Source organism: Pinus tabuliformis, chromosome 6 (assembly GCF_031772625.1).
Source record: "Pinus tabuliformis cultivar Carrire ecotype Pingquan chromosome 6, CPIR1, whole genome shotgun sequence".
Lineage (NCBI taxonomy): Eukaryota > Viridiplantae > Streptophyta > Pinopsida > Pinales > Pinaceae > Pinus > Pinus tabuliformis.
In genome coordinates, this window is record NC_142292.1 from 1,677,121,219 (window position 1) to 1,677,148,202 (window position 26,984).

Consider the following 26,984-nt stretch of genomic DNA (forward strand, 5'->3'; position numbering starts at 1 on the left):
CCCTTGGACCTCTGGGTGAGAGATCCATATATAGATGTAAGCAGAGAGGATGAGTCAGCTTATGTTTTGACTTGTGGCTTCTCTCTGTCAGTTCTTGCTTCCACTTGGAGGTTGAGAACCTCTTACTCATCACTAGTCGAATTCATTGAGGCAAGTGTCATTGGAGAAGATTCTGGAAGCTTCCAGGGTCTTTCCACCTCGTTGAATGAGCTTGCCATTTGTCATTTCCCACTCAGCGCACCCTGGTAGTGCTTCCACCTGCATTGCAATGCACCTAGCCAGTGTAACCTCTGCATTTCAACGCAGGCAGCTAGTGGAGCCTCTGAATTGATCCTGAATTGACTGTTTCTGAGTGGTTTTTGGTGGAGAACTTCTGGGAGAAGCTGTCATTGGTTGACCTTGTTACTTTAGGGGCAGGAACAACTCTTTTAGGGACTTTGGATCCCTTGGATTATGGACATTTCATGCTCAATGCTGTAAGGCACAAAAATGTCTATAACAGTTTCCCCCTAAAGTATGAGGCCGTTTATCGGGTGAAATGCTTTATTAGGAGGATCTGAAGTTCTTCCAATGCTGGGAGGAGACCTGTAATAAGATACAATACAATACATAATTTTTCATACTGCTTTCATGATCTAGCTGAGGTGGGCATTCCCATGCTCAGCTTTATAAATTCATTTTTCTGTACATAGAACAGACAATCGTCTGATGGTAGACTGATGATTTTGATGAAATCATCATCCTTTTGGTAGGATGATTATCTGTGTTGCAATGCTGTACATGTCAATGTCTTTATTTTTCCTGAATATATATCGCAGCCCGGATGGATGAAACTAGATCCGGGGTCTTCAATCTCATTCGATCTTCACTCTAAGTACAAGTCGATCCATGTGAGAAATGTTCTGAAGTCGAACATGGAAAGACATCGCTTGATTACCAGTCAATGATGTAAACTGTTAACAAGCGCGAGAGGAATCACTGATAATGATAATGACCCTCAAGGTACTGCAGTACAATTCACGTGGTGTGAATAAAGGACTTGGCGTCGAACACCACGCAAAATATTTCGGTCGAAGGTCATTGATGTATACCTGTCGCCGGAAGTGAGAAACTTGCCATTAAGGCATGCAAGCTTCAAAGTACTGAAGGGGGTGTTCCTAGATCAACTTCTTGGATAATGAGCTGATGTCGACAAGAAGCGATCCGTCAAAGGAGGGCCTTAATGTATCCCACATCAGTGACATGGAACGGAGCAAATGATTTTGATGGAGGTGAAAACGATCTGATGATATATGGTTCAGGGTGGCGGTCATGAAAGGATGAAGGATAATGTATGGTAGTGGATGGGACACGGTCGATTTCTCTGGATGACTTCTCTTGAACATATCGGCGACACTTGTGTGATGGATCGGTAGCATTTACCCCAAATGTGGATGGTATGGCGAGACCATGGTGATGTGACTGGTGAATGAAACAACCCAACCCGACTCAGGCACAGAGTGGAAGTGTCATGTTCAAGAGCGACTTGCTACCAATAAAAGTTCTTTGAGTTTCTTCCCAATTTTCCCCAGTCATTGCTGACCAGTACCTCTTTATTTTTGTCAAGCTTGAGGAGGATAACATATGCTTGTTCTATAATTTGCCCTTCGGGCAAACCCATCGCTATGTTTTAACGAGCCTAGCGATAGTGAAACTCGTTCTCGTCTAAAGACAAGTTTGTCGCTATTAATGTTTTTTAACGAGTCTAACGACAAAGATAACTCGGTCCTTTTCATTTTTAGAGAGTCCGAAAAGGTACGTAAAGATAACTCCAAAGTTCCTTTTTCATCATCTAATCCCTTAAGTCTGAAAAAGTATAAAACAATACAGAAGGGATGAAATTTCGATAGTTTTAACGAGCCGAACAAAACAAGCGATCGATCTTTTTGTGCAATAATCCCTCAGGTCCAAAAAGATTAAAATCTAGAGGAGGGATAGCACTTCCGGTCGCTTTAACGAGCTGGAAGGCCAAAACTCGGCAATCTTTTCATATTTTACGAGTCAGATGAAAAGAGCTTAAAGAAGACTCGTCTTTTGAGGAACGAGTGATAAAACGGGTAGCAGCTGATTCCAAGTAAGGGTTGGAATTTTCCAATCACGGCAGTGTCACAAGGATGGCTAGTGAAATCACTCTTCGCAGCTGTTCCTCAAAATGGGTAAACAATCAAATGGAGGTGAATGATCGGCCAATGGAAAAGTAGAGGTGATGGTGCAAACACGACCAAGGCTTTAATGGCTGATAATGTTACATTCACGGTGGTTATTTACCGGAGGGTAGTTCATTTTTTAACGAGCTTAAACGCGGAAAAACACTGCTCGGTCTTATGTTTATTTTTTAACGAGCATGAACTATGTGCTAAAACTGCTCGATTAATCCAGTCATATGATAAGAATGTCTCATGTAAGATTCCATTTTTTATGGAGCTTGCGCCTTACAAAGCTTTGCTCCAGAATCCTTTCTTTATGCAAGTTAGGAAACGACTAACCCAAAAAACAGATAAATAACCGCTCTTTGCTTGCACTCCAAAAGGTTTGCATGCCCCCAGGTATAAAGTACGATTTCAAGGTTACCTCTCAATTTGCAGATAGAACATTTTCCCTACCAGGAAAGGCCTACCTCTTTCAGGTTACCAAAGATTGTCTCATTTGCGCAGCAAACAAAACATTTCCTCGGCAATGTCTACCGAAATAGACAAAGGTGAATGACGACACCCGCCGATTCACATAACTTTGACAAAAGAATCTTATTCTAGAACAACCCCTCTTCCAATCACGGACGGGGTACAGACTAGTCATGTTCTCCTGCGGAAACCTACCCTATACCCAAAGTTTTCCTGCCGAAGCAGACCAGGACGCATGCCCCCTGGGTTCCGGTCATATCCCTCCGAATTACTCGCGCTCATCGGGAGGACGGATCGTGGGTTGAGAAATTTCTTGCATGAAGAGACCATTTAGGGATGGTATATGACTATTTGCAATGCGTGATCCGGGAAATGAAAGCTGGTCCACGAGCTTGACCACTCTTCCTTCGTACGAAAAACACATTACTCTAAAGAGTGAGGAGACGATGGCTCCCATGCAATATATATAGTCTCGTCCAAGGAGTAGGTTATAATCCTAGGGTCCTTGAACGACCATCATGTTCATTTGAACGGTCTTCCCTTTCAATGTGATAGGCACATTGGGGAGGATCCCTAAAGGTCGACTGGTTCCTTTATCGAAGCCTGTCAGATTTCTCATTTCAGGCAAAAGCGATGGCGAACCAAGCGCTTTCCAAGCAATAGAGGAAAGGATACTCACAGATGCCCCCTCATCAATGATGGTGCCAGCCATGACCATTCTGTATATTTGAACGATAATTCAGAATGGTATGCTTGCTGGCAAACGGGGTCTGCCTAGTTGGTTCCAGTCGAAGGACACAACTAGGTTGCTTGGTGGTGGGACCGAGTAGACGGCCGGGTATCGCTCTGACGAACTTCCTTCCTCCGATAAAGGAATGGGTGGATTGCCCCCGTTTTCATCGGAGTCTGTGTTGATGAAAAGAATCTGGATGGTGTCATCCTTATCCTCTTCAGTGACTATATCATTCGAAGATAATACCTCTGAAGGCAAGACCGGGTCAACTGCCGCCTCGACCTTTTGACTTTCGTCTGGTATGGATTCAGTAGGTTTATCCTCAATGATAGACGCTTCAGCTGACCACTTGAGCGGGCCAGCTGGATTCTCAACTAACGAAGGACTCGGCAAGAGTTTTTTATATCCAGGAGGAAGTCGTAACGGTGAAACTGGACGATCCTCCAAGACTCTTTTAGCCTCATCTAAGAAGGGACAACGGTGGAGGGCATGGTCGCCTTCGCACAGTCTACAGGGAGGTCTAGTTCTCCCTTTTTGTCCTAGAACTTCACTTTCGCTAGTTGACGGTGTACTTTCAACATGGCTATCAGAGGTTGATGACACCAGATTGTGCAAACGGGGAGACCAGTCCCTTAGTATCCGAGGGATGCAAGGACAATCTCTGTGAAAGTGGTCTCCCTTGCAGATGACACATGGCGATTTAGGCCTGGTCAGTGCTGTGTGTGGATTTTCATCAGATGACACTTGTTTTCCCTTATTTGCCTTTGGCTCCTTCTTCTTTTTCTCTTTCTTCTTCTTTTCCTTTTTCTCCTTAGGAACTTGGTTCTTAGCTTTACCAGTCCCGTCACGCGAAGAGGAAGGAGGAGAGGAGGAATGAGAGGAAGTAGAAGGTTGGTGGGAAATTCTGGACTCGTCTAATTGTTGATTCGACTGTTCAGGAATAGTGGTGTTCTGAACGACATTGGTTGAGAAGAGCCAGACGGGCAGGCCAATTGTCAGTCCTGGAAGCGACAATGTGGCCATATGGGGCGCACCAACATCTCCCCAAGAGGAAAAGGGACTAGGATTTCCACCAAGGGGAATTCCTTGGTTGGTAGGCTCCATTTTCTCAACCTAAAGATCAACACAGGAAAGAGGGTGATTATTCCGTTTAAAATAAATTTTAACGACGCTTAGACACAACTTGCTTTTTCAATTTTAAAGAGTCGAGAAAAAGAAAAAGATGACTCTAGTCTCCTTCGGTTTTTAATGAGCCTGAAGTGACAAGTGCTCAGATGGACCTTTTATGTTAAGGAGTCTAAGAAGGAACAAAAGGGACTGCTCTAGAGTTCTAGGTAGAGGGTGTGCCAAACTTTTCGCAAAACCGCAGAATACTTTTTAAGGTACGGGCGGTCAATCTTCCCAAATGGTGTGTTCAGTGCATTGCGATCAGTAGGGCGGCCGACACGGCTTCCTATGGATAAAGGTTTTATGCCTATAGGGGTCTCCCAATATATACTCGACGGTACGTGGGAGCACAATCCGTACTGGCACTTATCATCTCTCAGGAGGAATCACCTAACCATCAGTGAGGCGACCAGTGACCAGGTTTTACGACGCCGGAACACGTCTCTAGCCTAGACCTCTATGTTGTGCATTAAGTTACAAAGCGTTGTTAAGTTCATTCAATTTATTTTAGGTTGATCTTTCTTAGAAGATTTCCTTTTTGGATCACCACGAGATGTATGATACAATTCCTAAATGCAGTCTAAAGATGATAAGCAAGATTTTATATCTTTTCAACAATGAAAATCCTAGCTACAAGGGGAAAAGAAAGACACCATATTTTCTCAAAGAGCATAGAGCACACTGTAAATGCACTTTTCCTAAATCAACACATACAAACTGTCAAAATGCAAATGCACATATGCATGTATTTGTTTTCACTTTCTTAATATTGATGCCTAAAAAGAAAGCTGTTGTACAAATTTGAATTCGATTTCAAGTGAAAAACACAAACAAGTTTCCTTTTCGAAATCAAAAAGACGATTACGACACTTTATGATTTACTTGTTTCGACACCAGAAATGCATAAATTCAAACCAAAATACAAAAGTAAAAGCGTAATCAACTGTGAACAGCAAACACCCTCACTCCTAAGACCAAAACGACACTTACGACACATCTAGATCTAAGGGCGACAGTATGACTAGTTTACTTTTGTGATGGGAAACTGCAAATGATGTAACAAATACACAAAGAAAAAATACAGTTTCTTTATACAACTGAGGCAGAATTGAGGCAAAGAAAAGGGGTTTCAGATAGGTACACACATTGATAACAGGCTGCAAAAAAACATAGATAAAACTGAGCAAAAGGAAGCAGGGAACCACAGCTGCACAAGGCCAAAGCTGATCAGCGCACCCCCAGCATAGAGAAACTGAACTTTAGCACAGGTAGCCTTCATGGGACCTGTGTTGAAATGCAGAACCTCTTCACAGAGTCTGCGCTGAAGCAGAAACGAGAGTTGTTTCTGGGTTCTGGGTCACGGTTTGCAGTTTAATCTACGGTTTTTGGCCGGATAAAAGCTATCAATTAGGTACAATTAGAAGGATGATTTAAAGGAGGACTAACATCTATCACAAAGGGCTATTAGAGCACTTGTGGATCAGCTGTTCAGATCATAAACAGGCCCAGCGAATGGACTAGAGTAGCAGATCTCTACTTTGCATTTGTAAATGGAAAATGCAGTTCGATTCGGCACTCCTGAGTTTATGAGAAGAACAACAATAGAAACACAAATAAACTAACAAGATACGATCCCCAGTGGAGTCGCCAATTTGTTGTTGGGAAAAGTATCCAATTCGGAATGCCCCTATCCCACTCTAAGGTGTGATAGTGCCTTAGCAACAAACAAGGAAAACTATCTGAGTATTCTTCTTTATGAGATGTAAATAGAGAAAGAATGATGTAACTAACCGGTGTCTTCCGCTAGTTTGTCGATCCAATCTCTCTCTCTTTTGTTCGCTTCCCGCTTCCTGCTCTTTCACTGGTCCAGCTTCACCAAGTCCATGCAAGATCACAAGAGAGGAAAACTACACAAAAGACATGGATTTACATTCATAACTAGTTTAGGATCAGATATAAACTAAATATGCAAATATAACAAAACATCATTGAGATACAAGCATATAGGAGAAACTCAAATAGCTTTATTGATATGATAACAAAGTCCAAGAGGAGATACAACAAAGTGAGTCCCGATCCAGCATCTACCTCTAGCAAAGGAATCCCTTCCTCTCCTCCAACAAAGCATAAATCACCCAATGTACTAATCTCAATCTCAAACCAACAGCAATTCTCTGCAAAGTACAAAATTCCAGCCCCTTGGACCTCTGGGTGAGAGATCCATATATAGATGTAAGCAGAGAGGATGAGTCAGCTTATGTTTTGACTTCTGGCTTCTCTCTGTCAGTTCTTGCTTCCACTTGGAGGTTGAGAACCTCTTACTCATCACTAGTCGAATTCATTGAGGCAAGTGTCATTGGAGAAGATTTTGGAAGCTTCCAGGGTCTTTCCACCTCATTGAATGAGCTTGCCATTTGTCATTTCCTACTCAGTGCACCCTGGTAGTGCTTCCACCTGCGTTGCAGTGCACCTAGCCAGTGTAACCTCTGCATTTCAATGCAGGCAGCTAGTGGAGCCTCTGAATTGATCCTGAATTGACTGTTTCTGAGTGGTTTTTGGTGGAGAACTTTTGGGAGAAGCTGTCATTGGTTGACCTTGTTCCTTTAGGGGCAGGAACAACTCTTTTAGGGACTTTGGATCCCTTGGATTATGGACATTTCATGCTCAATGCTGTAAGGCACAAAAATGTCTATAACATATACACTGCTTTAGCAGTGAAAAAGTACCTCAATCACAGGTTAGGGTTGCGTGAAGGCCAATCGTAACCGTTTGCAGAGGTACTGAAGGGTAGAATAAAGGGATAGACTGACAAAGCCCTAGAACTTAAGGACCTACGTGAAAGCAGGAATAGAAGGAATAAACCGAAATCAAGACCATCTCAGGGTGCGGAAACTTGGTTCCAACATCCCCCCATACTACTTCAGGTGAGACTTCGGTCTGTGCTCCGCGGGCTGATTTCGAAAGGGCCAGTAATGTAGGGATTTGTTTGGCTAACTAATGTTGAACCTGGGTTAGGCCCCACCAAGCCAACACTTGTTGTAGCGATCTTCCACCATATTCCAAGATTCCACTACGATCTCCTAAACCTTGTCTCCAATTTGGTCAAGTCTACCTCAGTGAGAACCATTGGTGTGATCTCTTTTGATTTATCTACCTTATGCTTCTTTATGGCCTTGATGGAAGCTTCACCTTGGTTCTTCCTTTTCTCTAAGGTAGATTTCTCTATTTTTTCCTTCTTTGTTTGTTTAGTTGTATCTTTGCCTCCTTGAGGCTCCTCCTCATGTTCTTCATCATGGTGTTCTTCTTCCTCTTCCTCTTCCTATGCTTCCTTCTCCTTCTCTTTTCCATTACCTTCACCATGGTGCAAAGTGTCCAACTCTTCTTCTTCTGTTGCATTATCTCCTACCTTCTCCAGTGGATTCATCCAATCTATGGGCCATGTCTGCGCTACTTCTACCAGATCATCCTCTTTGACCATATATGTAAATTCAAGCCATTCCTTCTTCACGTCTATACATGCCTATATGTATAATCTATAAAAATTTACCTTGAACCTCGTCACAGGGTTGTACTGTTTGTCCAAACTCAGCGAAAGGCATGGATGTTGCTTTACCAACATGTGTAGATCCATCAGATATAAAATAAAAAATATCTTATTCTCTTGTGCTCATGATGGTTGAGTGTATGCCACAGTGAAGCATACCTCATGGCCTCACATACATCTTCTTCTATCGGAGGAAACTTCGTATCCTTCGGCTCCTTCCATGCCAACATAGCAATGATCAATATTAGCCAAGCATGATGGAAAGATGTAGCTTTCTCCTAGATCTCGCAGCAGTTGTCTAGGAGATACTTTAATAAATAGGTAGCCCAATTATATCTGACTCCATTTGCGCACTACGTGGCTAAACATAGCACCAATGCAGGAACTTCATATGTACAACACTTACCCATGATTTTTCTAGCCAAAATATGTGTGGTGAATCAAACTGCTTGATCACAGATTGATTTTGTGTCATTGCCCATGTTGCCTTTGACCAACCATTAATTATTCTTCATGTGCTCTGCCATAGTGCAATCCTAATCCTTTCCCACAAATTCCCCCGCGGGGTTCCGTCCTTGGTACGGTAATCTAGTGACCTTCCAAATCAACATTTGGTCTATGAATATTTATTCCCCATCCACAGGTGTCCATCGTGTATCAACACCAATAATTATCAAACACACACGTTTTTTTATGAACTTCTATTGAAGTATGACTCATTCAACATGTTGAGCAGTCCTGACTGTGTTAACCCATTTTCCCACTGTTATGGATCTAACCTTGTCACTCTACTGTCTCGGTAGTGAACATGTTGCAAGTACCAGTCTGGTGCAAACCACGAGTACTTTGTTCGGTCATTGAAATCATTGTCTGTGAATTTCAGCTGCAGGATTTTTCCTAAAATCTCTCCTTCAAATGACACATCCTCCGAAAATATAGGTGTGAACATCCCATACTTCTCATATTTGGCATCCTTTACTAGTTTATCATTTGGCTTCCTTGGCGGGATGTATGAGGGTAGAGGTGAGATGAATGTTGCGTGACCTTCATCTGCTTGAGTTTCCTCCACTTCTTCTTCAATGTCGACCTATTGAAGTTTCTTCTGAGGCTTTACAAGTTTGATAGGATTCCTTTTCTACTTTTTATTGGTTCTTACTTAGGTTTCTTCTTCCTTGGTGATGTTCGCGTCTTCTGTGGAGGCAGTGCTACCACTATTGGTGTATCTACTGTAGATGTTTCAACTATTGGTGTAGACTCCATAACTCCAAACATTCCCTTCTCATGAAAAATATACACAATATCCTTCCAAGATCCTTCAGACAACATATACAACGGACTCTCCTGCAACTTCTTCACACTATTAATCACTCACGCTCTTGATTCAACAAATTTCTTAATATAAACAAGAGTCATCTATTTATAACAATTCCAGCCTTTATACCTCATCACTAGATTTTATTTTGTGCCAATTTTGTTCAGATTTCATCATTAAATGTGTATTTATCGTTAAATTATACCAAATGTAGTCTTAAATTCAACCTTATGCCTGTATTTTCCCTTTTAATGGTCCTATTTCCACTTTTTTAGTGAACTTCGACATGTCCCCTACTGTAGAGCACCTCTATCTTACATCGCGGCTTCCTGCAAACTTCGACATGTCCCCTACTGTAGCAAAGTATTTTCTTTATCGAAGTTTACAGTCCAGTGCCCACTTTCAACTATATGTGACACTAAGACTTTCCTTCTTTCTTCTTTAGGGAGAAGTTGTAGGGGAAGGTTCGTCCCTATACAACTTCAACTTATTTCCATTTACTTTTCCCTGAATTAAATTTTCCATTTAACTTTGTTAATTGTACTACACCTTCATCATTAATATACTTAATAATATATGGGCCTAACCAATGTGTTTTGAATTTATCTGAGAATTTTAGAAACTTACTTTCATAGAGAAGAACAAGGTCTCCTATCTGGAACTTATTTTTCTTAATGTGTCTGTCATGCCAACACTTTTCTCTTGCTTTCTACACTTGTTGATGAAATCTTGCTATAAACCTGTCTTCTTCTAAAGCATGTAACTGCGACATCCTCTCTTCCATTATGTCAAGGTCTGCCATATTTGTAAAAGCTACAATTCTTAGGCTAGGGACAATTTATTCCATGGGCATCACAACTTCTTGCCCATAGACCAACCTAAAGGGTGTTTGACCTATCATCTTTTTGCATGTAGTCCTAGAATCCCATAATATTACTAGAATCCTAAGATCCCAGTCATTCCTATTTACATTGCATACCTTCGTCAGTGCATTCTCCAAAATTTTATTGAATGCTTCCAGAGTTCCATTTGCTTGAGGATGATAAGGAGTGCTCTTTTGGTGGTAAACTTGAAATTCCTTAGATAATGCTTCAATGGGCTTATTCAGGAAATGTGATCCTTGATCACTCATCAATATATTTGGACACCCAAATCTGGATAGTATGTATTCAAAGATAAAATTCGCAACATTTTTTTCATTATAATCATTCATTGGTAGTGCTTTGTCTCACCTTTTCAAATAATCAGTCACAGTGATTATATACCTCTCACTAGTCCTTTTCCTTGGTGGATTGATAGGTCCAACAAAATCAATAGCCCATTTATCAAAATCATGTGATGTTACTTTTGGCACTAATGTCATTTCATCTCTTCTTAAAGGTTTTCATGTTCTTTGGCAGATATCACAAGCTCGACAATACTCCTTTTCATATTTTTGTAGTGTAGGCCACCATATTCTTGTTTTAAAATTTTCTGTGTAATGGCTTTTCCTACATAATGTCCACCAAATGCGCCACTATGAGCTTCTATTAAAATTATCTTTCTTTCATGCTCAGTAATATACCTGCGTAGTATTTCAGCTAGTCACATCTTATACAAATGTCCTGCAATTAGTGAAAAAATTGTTTCCTTAAGCACCAATTATTTCTTCTGATGCGTAGTGTATTCTGAAGGGATCATCCTTGTGGTTAAGAACTAAATAATATCAGCAAAATGATCATCTGCAATCCTAATTGCAAATAATTGCGCATCAGGAAGGTTATCTTCTCTATTTTTTGGTTCCTCTCCTGTTTCCAACCTTCATAAATGACCGGGTCCAACATTTAGTCTTCCTGGCTTAACAACAACTTCGAAGTCATACTCCTAAAACAATAATTAAGCCATATGCAAATCTTTCCTCCTAAAACAAGGTTATTGACCAAATACTTTAGTGTAGAGTGATCTGTGAACATCTTGAGATGTGATCCCAATGAATAATGTCTAAACGTTTTTAAATCATATACCATAGCCAATCCTTCCTTTTCTATAGTTGTATAGTTCTTTTCTAATTTAGACAGTTTCCTACTTGCAAAAGCTATATGATGATCAATTTCTCTTGCACGAGGTTGTGCTAATACCACTCCTAATTTTATGCATAAAGCATCCACATGAATATGAAATTCCTTATTCCAATCTGGGAATACAAGCATAGGAGAAGTTACCATCTTTTTTTCAGGATAATAACTACAGAGAAGAGCGCAAAGAGTATAATCCCTTACTCTTTGCACTCTTCTCTATAGGTATTATCCTGAATATGAGTCTTATTATAGACTTTAAACATCGATTAAAAAATGGCCACTGTGGGATTTATTCCGAACACTATAACTCAACATAGTAGACTGTGGTATTGTGATGATATATCCCTCAATGTAATAGTATATAAATGGATGAATAATAAAGAAGAGGAGGTACTATTCTTGAAGAATCACATAATGTGTTGAATGGTTGTATCTTTGTTAAGTGTGGTTTTGGGGAAGAAGGTGAGGCTTTGTAGCTGAGTGCATATATACCTAAGTCTGCAACTTGTTGGCATTATGATTTTGGTATGGCTCTATGATACAGGTGTTGTACTTGATGGCAACTCACTCAAGTGGAAAAACTCTATTCAGGCTCTCAAAATGATGGAAATTAAGAGGTTCGCAGGTGAATGGTTCAAAAGGTGCGGACCCGCAGGTTCTCCTTCCAGGAAGTGCGGTCATATCCGCAGTTTATCCGTTCAGAAAGTGCGGTCCCCTAGTTCACTCACTTCAAGGCAGAGAAGTGCGCTCACGTGGGGTTTCTTATGTTTGGCCCGTGGTATTCAGCCCGTCGTTCATGATCCTATGGTTTTGGCCTGTGGTATAGGATCTAATTTAGCCGCGGTTTGGATCCCTTGTATTGGTTATTGATGGTTTTGTCCCATGGTGTGAATAAGGGCTTGACTATAAATAGGGAAGGAGATCACTTGGCTTAGATATCTTTAAAATTTGAATATCATAAGAACTGAATTTTGGGTTATCAGTTTTAAAAGCCAGATCTAAATCAAGGTAAAATTTAAAGGTGAATCTATTGCTAAGTCGTGATCTCTCAGGCGCATGATCAGATCTGTCGATCTGACTATCTCTGGTACATTGGAGGACTGTTAATTTGGCCCTAATCAGAGGTTTGCAGGTGATTTGAAGGCGCAGTGTGGGGGTACACAGTACAAAGGAAGGCACAGTGCGGGTATATGCAGCGCAGCTGAAGGCGCAGAGCGGGGTACGCAATACAAAGAAAGGCACAGTGCGGGTATATGCAGTGAAGCTGAAGGCGCAGTGCGGGGTACGTAGTACAGAAGAAGGCGCAGTGCGGGTATACGCAGCGCAGCTGAAGGTGAAGTGCGGGTATCCGCAGGTGTTTATTGGTGAAGTTGCGGACCTGTTTTGAAATATTTGTTGGCTGCCTATTTTCTATTTGTTGTTGTGTTCTGGGTTTAGGTTACTGGTGTTGTTTTTCTGTTTACAACATTCTGAGAAGTTTGGGTGGCTCATTGGATTGATTGTATAAGGAGATTGGTTGATTCATATGTACTTGATGTTTATTTGATGTCCTTGGATCCAGTCTGAAATTTAATGAAAAGTGGTCCTTGAAAGAAAAGAAGTAGGGAGTTGTAACTCCCTTCCAGGAGAGACTGGAAAACGAGAGAGAGTTGTAGCTCTCTGCAGGTTGCAGCCTGCGTACTGGTAAAGGACTGCACCAGTACAAAATCATTGTAAAAGGAGTTTTTAATTGAAAGAAGATAGAGACATTTTGCAGCAGGTGGTTTTCACCCACATTGGGTTTCCACCTTATATCTGGTATTCTTTGGTGTGACTATTTGTTTTTCTTGTTCATGCTCATTATTTTATGGTACTGACATACAATAATTCAAAGTATAAATATATTGAAAATAATTTGATAATACTGATTCACCCCCCCCCCCCCTCTAAGTATTATTTCCAACAATTGGTATCAGAGCAAGGTTCTTCTGAAGGAGCTTGATCGCTTGAAGGAAGATCCATCATGAGAAACTACGAGAGGGAAGCATCAATCAGACCACCGATTTTTTATGGGACAAACTTAGTGTATTGGAAGGTAAGAGTTACTGCCTATCTTCAATCTTTGGGTACAGAAGTCTGGGACATCATAGAAACAGGGTATACTTTTCCATCAGCTACTCCTACAGATCCAGCTGAGAAAAAGAAATATGAAACAAATGCAAAGGTAGTCAATACTCTTCTAGGATGTCTATCTCAATCAGAATTTGTGAAAGTTATGCAGTATAAATCCGCAAAAGAAATATGGGACAAGATTGTTCTGAGCTATGAAGGAGATGATCAGGTAAAACGTGCAAAACTTCAAACCCTCAGGATTCAATATGAAAATCTCAAGATGTATAATGATGAAAGTGTGGCTAACTATTTTCTTCGTGTGGATGAGATTGTTAATTGTATGAAAAATTTGGGTGAAGAAATAAAAGAGGCTGTTGTGGTTGAAAAAGTTCTAAGATCCTTGTCACCTAGGTTTGAATCTAAAGTTTCTGCTATAGAAGAAAAGGAGAATCTACAACATCTTAAAATGTCACAACTGCATGGAATTCTAACTACTTATGAAATGAGGAAAGGAGGTCCATCTGACAGGAGAGAAGCTGCCTTCAAGGCTTCAGGCAAAGGAGAGTACTATGAATCAGGACGTGGGTCAAAAGAAGAAGAAGAATCAAATTTTGTCAGAAATCTTCAATGGGGTGCTGGACGGTTCAGAGGTAAGTTACCCTTCAAATGCTTTGCTTGTGGAAGAGTAGGTCACTATGCTGGCAAATGTCCTCATAAGGATAAGATCAAAAAGGGAAAGGAACCTATTAGATGGAACAAGAAACAGAATGCAAATAAGAAAAGCTACTACACTCATGAAGACAGTGATGGTCTATCAAATAGTGATGAAGATGAACGAGGTAATGACTATAAACTTTTAATGGCCTTTGAAGATGATGATTACATGGATGCTATAGATGTGGATAGCTTTTATGAAGAGATTTCTAGACTCAAGACATGTATAGAAGAAAATAATGTGATCATTGATACCCTACAATTTCAAATTGATGAAAAAGAAAAATTTCTTGAAAAGTTAGAATGTGAAATTGTTGGCCTTAGAAAAGAAATTGAGAAAACAAAGGCTATTAATCTTAAGTTTTTCAAAGGATCTGAAACTCTGGATAAGATCATCAATGTACAATGTTCTCCGCTAAACAAGACAGGTCTGGGGTATAATGGAGAAACATCTCAAGCATCCACCTCAAAGAGTTATCTTGATGCAGCAAGAAGGAATGAGCAAAAGCACAATGGAGATCACCAGGTAAAGCAGGGACGAATTACATCAAGAACAAACAAAGACTACCAGGTAAACCCGGGGCAATTTGTCTTAAGGGTGAACAAAAGCTACAACCAGCCACAGGTAAAATATTCTAAATTTGCTTCAAGAATGGATGACAATAGAAATTACAATCATTTGGCCTGTAGATTTGATAACCGCAAAAGTTTCTTCAATGGCCAATGTTTCTCTTGCCATAACTTTGGTCACAAAATAGCTCAATGTGTTGCATATAAAACAATCATGACTAGAGAAGCTCAAAAACAAAGAAGTATGACTGGGATTACAAAAAGGACCTATAACAACTTTTCGGCTCTTGAAAATGAAATTGAATGTTTTATTTGTAATAACTTCGGTCATGAAGATTTTGAATGCAGGAGCAGGTTTCAGCAGACAAAGGAACAAGCCTCAAGCACCAGAACATGGAGAATAAAAGAACCACAATCAGAAAGATGTGGGATAGCCTTTTATGCAGAGGGACAGGAAAATCTATGGTACATCGACAGTGGATGTTCGAAGCATATGACAGGTGATAAAGAAAAACTTGAATCATATTCTGCTTTAGAAAAGGGAAAGAAAGTTTCTTTTGGAAATGATACTCCTGCAGCTATAAAAGGAAAAGGCACAGCTAAGTTGAAAGAAAAGGTCAAAGCTAGAAATGTTTTGTATGTTGATGGCTTGAAGCATAATCTTCTGAGTGTCAGTCAAATGTGCGATCAAGGAACCAAGGTAATATTTCGATCAAATGGATGTAGTGTTCGTGATATTGATACAGGGAAAACAGTGATCAAAGGTAGAAGAACTCCAAATAATCTATACATATTTGAAGAAGGACAACAGCAATGCTATTTGAGCAAGGATGATGAACATTGGTTATGGCACCGGAGGTTGGGGCATCTAAGCTTTTCACAAATAAGGAAGGCATGCAAATATCAGGCAGTTCGTGGTCTTCCAGATATCAAAATTCCAGACAACACTATATGCAAATCATGTCAGTTTGGTAAGCAAACCAGAACCAACTTCCCGGAGAAGGAAGGATCAGCCAGCAGGCCTCTTGAACTAGTCCATACAGATGTATGTGGTCCTTTCAGGACAAGGTCACCTCGAGGAGAAGAATACTTGATATTATTCATTGACGATTTCTCTAGGTTTGTTTGGTTAGGACTTTTGAAGCACAAAGACGAAGCATTCGAAAAATTCAAATCCTTCAAAGCCTTGGTTGAAAATGAATCAGGTTACAAAATTAAGTGCCTCAGGTCTGACAAAAGTGGGGAGTTTACCTCAAATGAATTTTTCGATTTCTGTGAAGAACATGGGATAAGAAGGGAATTCTCTACAGCTAGAACTCCTCAGCAAAATGGAGTGGTGGAAAGGATGAACAGAACAGTCCAACAAATGGCTCGTGCTATGCTTGATGAGTCTGGAACTCCCGCAACTGCTGGGGTGAAGCTGCATATGCTGCGGTTGTTATTCTCAACAAAACAAATGTCCGAGTAAACAACACTCAAACTCCTCATGAGCTCTGGTATGGTGAGACTCCTTCGGTAAAGCATTTCAAAATTTTTGGGAGCAAATGCTATATTAAGAATACTGATGAGCAACTTGGAAAACTTGAAGCTAGAGTAGATGAAGGCATTCTTCTTGGTTATTCTCCACACAGCAAAGCATATAAGTGCTACAATAAAAGACTTGGAAAAATTGTTGACAGCATTGATGTAGTGGTTGATGAAAAAGGATACATTCCTAGGCAAGTAAATCATGAAAATATCGAAGAAAATGAAGACTATCCTCAAAGACAGAATGATGAAGAAGAAGAACCTCAAGGAGCACCAGAGGAACAGATAAGGATAGAAGAGAAGACTCCATCAAGGTACGTTCAGAAGAATCATCCAGAATCTCAGATTTTGGGGTAGAAATAAGCAGGTGTACAAACAAGAAGAACGATTGCAGAAGCTTCAAGCTATTTGGCATTACTCTCCTCCACTGAACCACAAAATGTAAGAGAGGCATGCAAAGATGAATGTTGGGTCAAAGCAATGGATGAAGAACTTGAGCAGATCGAAAAGAATAACACTTGGGAGTTGGTTCCTAGACCAAAGGATAAGAATGTTATAGGGACCAAATGGATCTTCAAGAATAAGTTGAATGAAAATGGGGAAGTAATTAGAAACAAGGCCAGACTTGTTTGTAAAGGATATGCCCAGCAAGAAGGAATAGATTTTGCAGAAACTTTTGCTCCTGTTGCAAGACTTGAGGCCATCCGAATGTTCCTTGCTCTCTCAAGTTTTCAAAAGTTCAAAGTATTTCAAATGGACGTGAAATCAGCCTTCCTGAATGGAGACTTAGAAGAAGAAGTATACATTGAGCAGCCAGATGGTTTCATTCCTGGAAATGATCCAAATCTTGTATGCAGATTGAAAAAGGCTCTCTATGGTCTTAAACAAGCTCCAAGGGCTTGGTACTATCGTTTGGACAAATATCTTCATCAACAAGGTTTTTCAAAAGGATCAGCAGATAGCAATCTTTATATAAAAATTGAAAATGACAAATTGCTAATACTTGTTGTGTATGTAGATGATATTATCTTTGGCAGCAATGAAGAAGCTATGAGTCAAAGCTTTGCCTTGGTGATGCAGAAAGAATTCGAAATGTCTTTGCTTGGAGAACTGACATATTTTCTTGGATTGTAAATCCAACAAAATGAAGGAGGGATCTTCTTGTCTCAAACCAAGTATCTCAAGTAGATTTTGAAGAAATATGGTATGGAAGAAGCAAAACCAGTATGTACACCCATGATCACAGGATGTAACCTCAGTGCAAATGATGAATCATCAGCAGTGCATCAACCAACCTACAGATCTATGATTGGAAGTCTACTTTATTTGACAGGTACCCGACCAGACATCATGCATGCAGTGGGAATAGTTGGAAGATTTCAGGCAAATCCAAAGGAAACTCATCTTCAGGCAGTGAAGAGAATTTTCAAATATCTTCAAGGGACTCAAAACTATGGCTTATGGTATCCTAGAGATACATATCTCACACTTCATGCTTATACAGATGCAGATTGGGCCGGAAGCGTGGATGACAGGAAGAGCACAAGTGGTGGTGCATTCTTTATGGGTTCCCGATTAGTATCTTGGTTCAGCAAGAAACAGAGTTCAATTGCTTTGTCTACAGCTGAAGCGGAATAGGTGGCTGCTGCATCTTGCTGCACTCAACTCCTTTGGATTATGCAGACCTTGCAGGATTTTCAAATCACTTGTACACCACCTATCTCCATCTTATGTGATAATACAAGTGCAATCATCATTTCAAAGAACCCAGTCATGCATTCAAAAACCAAGCACATACCAATCAAGTATCACTTTCTCTGAGAACAAGTGCTTGAACAAAAGGTCAAGTTGGAGTATGTTCCTCCTAAGGAACAAGTTGCTGATATACTCACCAAACCATTGCCCAGGGAGACCTTTGAATACCTCAGGCAAAAGCTGGGGGTTGTTGATGCATCATCTTGTTGTTGACTCTCTTCTGATTGTTGGTTGTACGCAAGGTTCATCTGGGGTATATGCATACATTTGCTGAGTTGCGGATTGGTCGAAGATCGAATGGCACAGGTTCAGGGGGAGCATATAATGGATTGTTGGCATTATGGAGGAAGTACAGAAGAAATATTGTTGCGATATGTCTCTATCTCTTTCATGGTCATTTATGGTATTTGGTGGATTATGGTTCTTCTTTGCAGATCTGGTTTATAGTCAGGGGGAGCATGGTCTTAGGGGGAGCATAACCCTTTGCCCTTGATGTCAAAGGGGGAGAATGATGTTGAGGATCTTGAGGTTGCCATCAAGCCCAAAGGGGGAGATTGTTGGCATTATGATTTTGGTATGGCTCTATGATACAGGTGTTGTACTTGATGGCAACTCACTCAAGTGGCAAAACTCTGTTCAGGCTCTCAAAATGATGGAAATTAAGAGGTTCGCAGGTGAATGGTTCAAAAGGTGTGGACCCGCAGGTTCTCCTTCCAGGAAGTGCGGTCATATCCGCAGTTTATCTGTTCAGAAAGTGCGGTCCCCTAGTTCACTCACTTCAAGGCAGAGAAGTGCGCTCACATGGGGCTTCTTATGTTTGGCCCATGGTATTCAGCCTGTCGTTCATGATCCTATGGTTTTGGCCCGTGGTATAGGATCTAATTTAACCCCGGTTTGGATCCCTTGTATTGGTTATTGATGGTTTTGTCCCATGGTGTGAATAAGGGCTTGACTATAAATAGGGAAGGAGATCACTTGGCTTAGATATCTTTAAAATTTGAATATCATAAGAACTTAATTTTGGGTTATCAGTTTTAAAAGCCAGATCTAAATCAAGGAAAAATTTAAAGGTGAATCTATTGCTAAGTCGTGATCTCTCAGGCGCATGATCATATCTGTGGATCTGACTATCTGTGGTACATTGGAGGACTGTTAATTTGGCCCTAATCAGAGGTTCGCAGGCGATCTGAAGGCGCAGTGCGGGGGTACGCAGTACAAAGGAAGGCACAGTGCGGGTATACGCAGCGCAGCTAAAGGCGCAGAGCGGGGTACGCAGTACAGAGAAAGGCACAGTGCGGGTATACGTAGCGCAGCTGAAGGCGCAGTGCGGGGTATGCAGTACAGAAGGAGGCGCAGTGCGGGTATACGCAACGCAGCTAAAGGTGAAGTGCAGGTATCCGCAAGTGTTTATTGGTGAAGTTGCGGACCTGTTTTGAAATATTTGTTGGCTGCCTGTTTTCTATTTGTTGTTGTGTTCTGGGTTTAGGTTACTGGTGTTGTTTTTCTGTTTACAGCATTCTGAGAAGTTTGGGTGGCTCATTGGATTGATTGTATAAGGAGATTGGTTGATTCATATGTACTTGATGTTTATTTGATGTTCTTGGATCCAGTCTGAAATTTAATGAAAAGTGGTCCTTGAAAGAAAAGAAGTAGGGAGTTGTAACTCCCTTCCAGGAGAGACTGGAAAACGAGAGAGAGTTGTATCTCTCTGTAGGTTACAGCCTGCGTACTAGTAAAGGACTGCACCAATACAAAATCATTGTAAAAGGAGTTTCTAATTGAAAGAAGATAGAGACATTTTGCAGCAGGTGGTTTTCACCCACATTGGGTTTCCACCTTATATCTGGTGTTCTTTAGTGTGACTATTTGTTTTTCTTGTTCATGCTCATTATTTTATGGTACTGACATACAATAATTCAAAGTATAAATATATTGAAAAGAATTTGATAATAATGATTCACCCCCCCCCTCTTAGTATTATTTCCAACACAACTGAGTATGCGAACTACCTGTAGATGAGTGCGCAGGCCAAAAAATGTTTGTTGTACAAATTATGTATTATAAGCAATAGTTCTTGTGGACGTAGTCCCACATTGGGATGAACCACGGTAAAAATTTTGTCTTCATGTGTTTATTTACTTAATGTCTATTGTAGCATAGAAATTTATTACAATTTCATATTGTTTCAGTACATCGAAATTTTGTGGATGTATATGATATGTTTTAAGTGATGAATGTAATGTGGCAAAGTAATGTATGAATGTGAAGCAACTTATGAATGTTAAAGACAAAAGAATAGAAAAATACCACATTGCATCATCCCTCAAGGTTGCATAAACCTGATTATGCATCCTCCCATAGTCACTTCGGGTGACACTGCGATTTGCTTGCAGGTTGTTGTTGATAGGGCCAATGACTGAAGTTTTTGTTGGTGTGCAGTAAAGAATAGAACTTGGGTCAGCCCAACCTAAAGCCAATAATGCATTACCTCCTTGGGATGGAAGTATGGCATGGTAATGGTGTGTTATTTGTGAATTAGGGAAAATATTCCTCTTAAATATTTCAAAAGATTTCACATGGAGCACTACAAGTGTATGGACACACCTCTAGCTACAAACTGGAGGGAGGAGAGTGATTCTTCAGGAGGGGGAGTAGATGCTACCATCTATACACAACTTGTGGGATCCTTGATGTATCTGGTGAACACAAGGCTTGACATGTGCTATGTAGTTAATCAGTTGAGTCAAGCCAGGGTGAAGCCTACCAAACTGTATTAGAAGGTAGCAAAGCATGTGTTGAGGTGCCTCATAGGCACAACCGAGTATGAGTTATGGTATAGGAGGAAAAAGGGAGTAAACCTCCAAGGCTTCACTCATGCATATTTGGTAGGGATTGCATGAGACAGGAAAAGTACTTCAAGTGATATCTTCAGTGTTGGATTTGTAGTTATTTCCTGATATAGCAAGAAACAAAGGTCTGTGGAACTTAACTCAGTAGAGGCTGAAGACATAGCTGCAAGTCAAGAAGCATGTGAGGATATATGGATGAGGAAAATACTTGTGGGTATTTTCAATCAGGAGATGGTTCTGAAAATTATTTATTATGATAATCAAAGTTGTATCAAACCTCCGAGAATTTAGTATTTCATGACAAGTCCAAGCACATTGATATCATGTACCATCACTTATGGTATTGTTCATAGAGGACAATTATGATGCTACAGTAAATTCCAACTAAGGAGAAGAATGTCTATATCTTGAAAAAGGCATTGTCAAGAGGAAAATTTGAATTCCGCAGGTACAGGATAGGGGTGGTGCAAAATCCCTTTCTTGCTAAGAGGGAGTGTTAGAAATTGTAGCAAGAAAGGATACATTTGACTTGTGCCTTAGTCAAATTTAGTAATTTGATTTTCCACATCAGTAGCATAACTTGGATTGTAGTTAGCTATATTGACATGGCCTTGTTTACTACTGTACTCAGAAAATTTGAGTTATAGGCTAGAGGTAGAGTTATGCATATAGTAATTGCTAAAATTTAGCAATCTAGTTCAGTTATTTTTGGTTTGACTCAGTTAACTGAGCTCAAGATACTACTTGAGTCAGTTGAAGGTTAGTTGAGTATTAGAACTGTTGTTAACTCATTGATCTCTCAGTTAAACTATTCCATCAGCTAAAAATAGCCCAAACATGCATCAAGTTCGAATTTCCTCAGTGGAGTGGAGGAAAAGGCACATTGTTATTATCAATTGTATACTAGTTGAGTGTACATGCTTGGTAGTTAAGAAAGTGAATCTTTCCTTGGGAATTGCACATAAAAATAGGAGGAAGTTCCCATCTTTGAGGAGCTAATTTCCTCAAGGATTGGCTAAGTGTTGGCTAGAGCAGGATAGCTAGCAGGAGAACGGGTTTATAGTGTAGGGTGTGCTTCTGATTCGAAGCAAGACATTGTAATATTTTTTCATTATCATCTAATTAATAAAAAAAAGCAGCATATGGGTCATTCCTATTTGGGTTCCCCTGTAAAATCATTGTGTTCTTGTGGTTTTAATGGTTACATGTCATTGCATGTATTTCCTAATTGTGATTTCCTTTCCACAAAATACTAGATGAAATTTGTAATCTCTTGATTTCAGTTTGATTTCATCAGTAGTAGAAAATTTATAATAATTTGTACATTGTATCAAAGCAAAAATCACACTAGTAACCAATCAATAGAGCTTCTCCTTCAGAGATTTCGATTTGCAAATTCAATGAAGCAGGTTTTCTTCCATGTGGGAAGTGCCCTTCAACAGATTGAGATTCAAGTATGATTTGGAGGGAACCTTGAATTTCATAGTTGTGAAGGAAAGGACGGAAGCAATTCTTGATAATAATGGTGTGTTGGAGTGCACCAAAAATGTCATTCCAAAGCCAATAGTATCAGATGCACAACAATTAGCCAGGTGGAAGAAGGATACCACAAAAGCTAGGAGAATCATCCTGAAGGATGTGACAGACCACATAGTTCCAAATTTACATGGCAAAGACATTCCATTTGTTATGTGCAATACCCTCACCGAGCTATTTGAAAAAGGTAGTGATGTCGGGAAATTGGCATTGGGGGACAATTTCAGAAACATCCGCATGTAGAGAAATGAAACTATTCAACATTACCTCTCCAGGTTCACTCTATGTCGAGATGAGATTATATCATTTGAAGAAAATATACCCTCTTCAGGAATGGTTATCCTAGCTCTCCTAGGCCATCCAAAATCCTAGCACAACTACCAGGACACTGTAAATGGAAGGGACAAATTTCCAAATTGGGAGACACTTTGGTTTGATTTGGTGCAGGAATAAATTTTGAGGGACACTAGAGATGGAGTAATATCCAAATCTGGGGAGGAAGGAAATTTTTCCTTGGTTGAAAAGGGAAATAAGGTTGAAAGAAATCAAGGAATCATCCAGAACAATGGGAAGAAGAAGGACGTAAGAAAGATAAAATGTTTTCTTTGCCATGAATTTTGGCACTATGGAAGAAATTGTTTACACAAGTCTAACAAGAATCCTTCAAGAGGAGGAGGTGAAGCACTTGCCTCACAATTTGAATTAGACTTCACCCTGATTGCATGCATTGCGAGCACTGTAATGGGGAGTGTGTGATATCTAGATTTAGGTACCTCATTCCATATGGAAGGATGCAAATATTTATTCAGTATCCTAGAGGAGAAGGATCTCCAGATGCACATAAACATTTGGGATGACAGGAGGTAGAATACCAAAGGAATTGGAACTGTAATCTTTAAGAGGGAGTTATGCTCCCATCTTCGTCGAAAATATGTTATGTATGTACCTAGGCTGAAGAAGAAATTGATATCTATAATTGTATTCGAGGATAGGACATGATGTTGTGTTCAGTAAGGGAAAGCCTTTCTGAGACATGTGGCTAAAGGGAAAGTGAAAAAAATTGGAGTTCAAGTGAAGAATCTCTACGAAATTGAGGTGGAACCTTGTGCTGCATTGAGTATCATGGAATAAAAGGTGTAGATTCGATATGTTAGAGAACCATGGCATAGGCGCATGGGACACCTACACCATGGGAACTTAAAAATCATGCAACAAATTATCACCGGTCTCCCGAAATGTACCCTTGAATAGCATGATGTTTGCAAGGGGTGCACATAGGTGAAATATGGCAAATCCACCTTCCAGGGCTGAGATAATAGAGTTAGAGAAATCTTGGATGCAACGCACTGTGATGTATGTGGACCATTGTCCATAGCCTCCACAGGAAAAGACATGTATTATGTGATTTTTGTTGATCACTTTTCTAGAAAATGTTGGATATTCCTCATGCAAAAAAAGGATTAATTTCTCTCAAAATTTGTTGAATTCAAAGCATTGGTTGAAAAGGTGACTTGTCAGAAATTAAAATCCCTAAGATGTAATAATGGAGGAAATTTTTTTTCTAGTACCTTCAAGTACTTTTGTGCCAAAGAGGGTATTATAAGAGAACTAATAGCACCCCATAACCCATAGAAAAGATTGGGCAGCTAAAAGGAAGAAGAGAAGCATAGTGGGAGCAACAAGAGACATGTTACATGATCAGGGGCTGACATTATATCTGTGGGAAGAATAAATCAACACCATAATTTATTTGCAGAACAAGAGTCCTCATAGAATATTAGGCATGATCACACCCAAAGAAGCTTTCTCTGGGAGGAAGCCATATGTATCTCATTTTCTGATTTTTGAGCTACTGTGTATTTTCATGTCTCCAAGGATAACAAGAAGAAACTTGAGCCTACATCTGATATGGGAGTCTTTGTCAGATACAAAAAGACACCACATAATTACCCGGTGTATTTTCCCTCATGCAGGGTCACGGTAGTGAGGGGAGATGTCAAATTTTATGTGGAGAAGGCTATGAGTTGCTCTCTAGAGTGAGATCTGAGTATCCCATATAGAGCTTTAGGATGTTGTGGAGTAACCAAAAATGGAGGAACATACAAGAGGCTGAGTGGAAGAACCCACTCAATCATAATCTTCCAGAAAGGAAAGGAAGAGAATAAGAGAAGTTGTCAAATTGGTGGAGGATGCACAAGAGAATGTGGGAGATCCTACATCTATGTGTAGGTAGAGGAGATCGCCAGATATGTACATTAGGTATATGGAGCTCATGACATAACTCGTTGAGACAAAGCCTTCTTCCTTTGAGGAAGGAGTTTCTCAACCAGTGCAGATTGATGCAGTGTTTGGGAGGTGGTGCCGAGACCATAGAACAAGTCACTGGTTGGTTCTAAATGGATCTACAAAATGAAGCATGCAGCTGATGGGAGCATTGAGAAGTACAAGTCCATATTTATGGCAAAAGGCTTCTCTCAGGTAGAGGGAGTTGAATATGAAGAAATTTTGTCCTTAATGGCAAGATATTCTTCGATCAGAACCATTCTAGCATTAACTGTGAAAATGGGGTGGAAGATCCACTAGATGGATGTGAAGATTGCCTTTCTTAATGGTGTTGTTGAGGAAGAAATTGGCATAGAGAATCCAGAGGGATTTGAGACATATGACAAGGAGACACAAGTGCGCATATCATGAGAGCCATGTATGGGCTCAAACAAGTGCCCTGAGCATGGTACACTCATATCGACACATAGCTCAGTGGATTGGGCTTCACCAAAAGTGAATCAGATGCCAATATATCTCACATTATGGTAGATGGCAAGTTTCTTATCTTGGTTTTGTATGTTGATGACTTGATACTTATAAGGGATGAACAATTGATCCACTCTTGTGAAGAGGACCTTGCAAGAGAATTTGAGATGAAGGACATGGGCTTGATGCATTACTTCCTTGTGATGTGTTGTCACTCCTAAAGACAACCTCCTAGTTGAGGAGAAGGGTTAGTGCCTAGAATATCTTAGTGTCTCTTGAAGATTGGTCATTGTTTCTCTAGAGATGAATGTAAAATGAGTAAATTAGGGTTCAATTACCCTACTCAGAGGCAGATTTAATATACATATAAACCGTATATCATTCCCAAAAGTAAATGTTCAGATTTGGTGGCATACACACAGAGAATGAAACTTGTTTGGTCATTGCAGTATAGGTGGAAAGAAGAAATATAAGGAAGAAACCTAGTGCAAAGGGTTGGATAGACATAGAATGCTATGAACTAAATCCCAGTAGAATCATGAAAAGATAAAGGAAATGAGGTGGAGAAATTATGAATCACTTTTTAATACTTTCCACTGAATATCTCGCAGGTACTATCCGTTATATCCTAATATAGGTAAATCTACAATATCAAAGGTACCATCTGCTACCACATAACATATGTAAATCTGCAATCTCATAAGTACCGTTTACTATCACGTAACATAAGTAAATAGGCAATATCACAGTTACTGTCTACTACCAAATAACATAAGCAAATCTATCACTTAAGAGTGAATCCAGCAACTACAATTACACAATGTTTGAAGAATAAAAAACACACGTGAAGTGATACACAAAGTAAGAACACATAATGCATCGTTTAATGCTTGGAATCACTAGAAAATTATTCATTAATATACAAGAATGTAATACATGTCACAAGACTAAACTTGCAAAATTTACAAAACGATTACAACCTCTAGAACGAGAAAATCGAACTACTGGAACTGGAAAATCCAGAACCCCTACTAATGAGTCTTTCTTCCATTTTTATAAGGAGAAATAAAATAAGAACAACTTACAAAAATATCTTTGAATGCTACAGTTGTATGAACTACATAGTTGTCTGAGCTTGTGACTAGCCTAATTGTCCTGATGATTACCTAACAGAGTTTGATTCCTTCTTGAAATGAAATATTTACAAAATGTGGAAAACATGAGGTGTCATAATTGACAAAACAAAATATCTCCATTTCGTATTCCTCTAATTTCCTAAGGTGGACTCAAGCTCCATTATCTGGGTTCATGGTGGGTTGATGATATGGCCATGCCTCTACTGTTGTATTCCTCCCATGGTTACATGCCAATTCACTTAATGTTTTCTCCCTCTAACTGCTTAAATTTCCCCTTTTTAGAGTTGGCCATGATTTGGTGTGGTGGCATTGGAGGTGCTATGTACTAGATGATGGTTGAATGGATTCGAGCATAGGAGGAGAAACAGAGGGACATTTTTGGTGAAACAAAATTAAAATTTCAATGACTATCATGTGATAGACACATAGGTTGGTAAAATAATGGAGTGAAGCATGGATGGGGAGATGATGTGGAGAAGTTTGGGAAAGACATGTGGAGCCATGAGGTTGGATAAGAAGAGGAGGGGGAAGGCCCTCATCCCTGCAAAAATTGTGTTCACTTTCTGACGTCGTTGTTGTGTT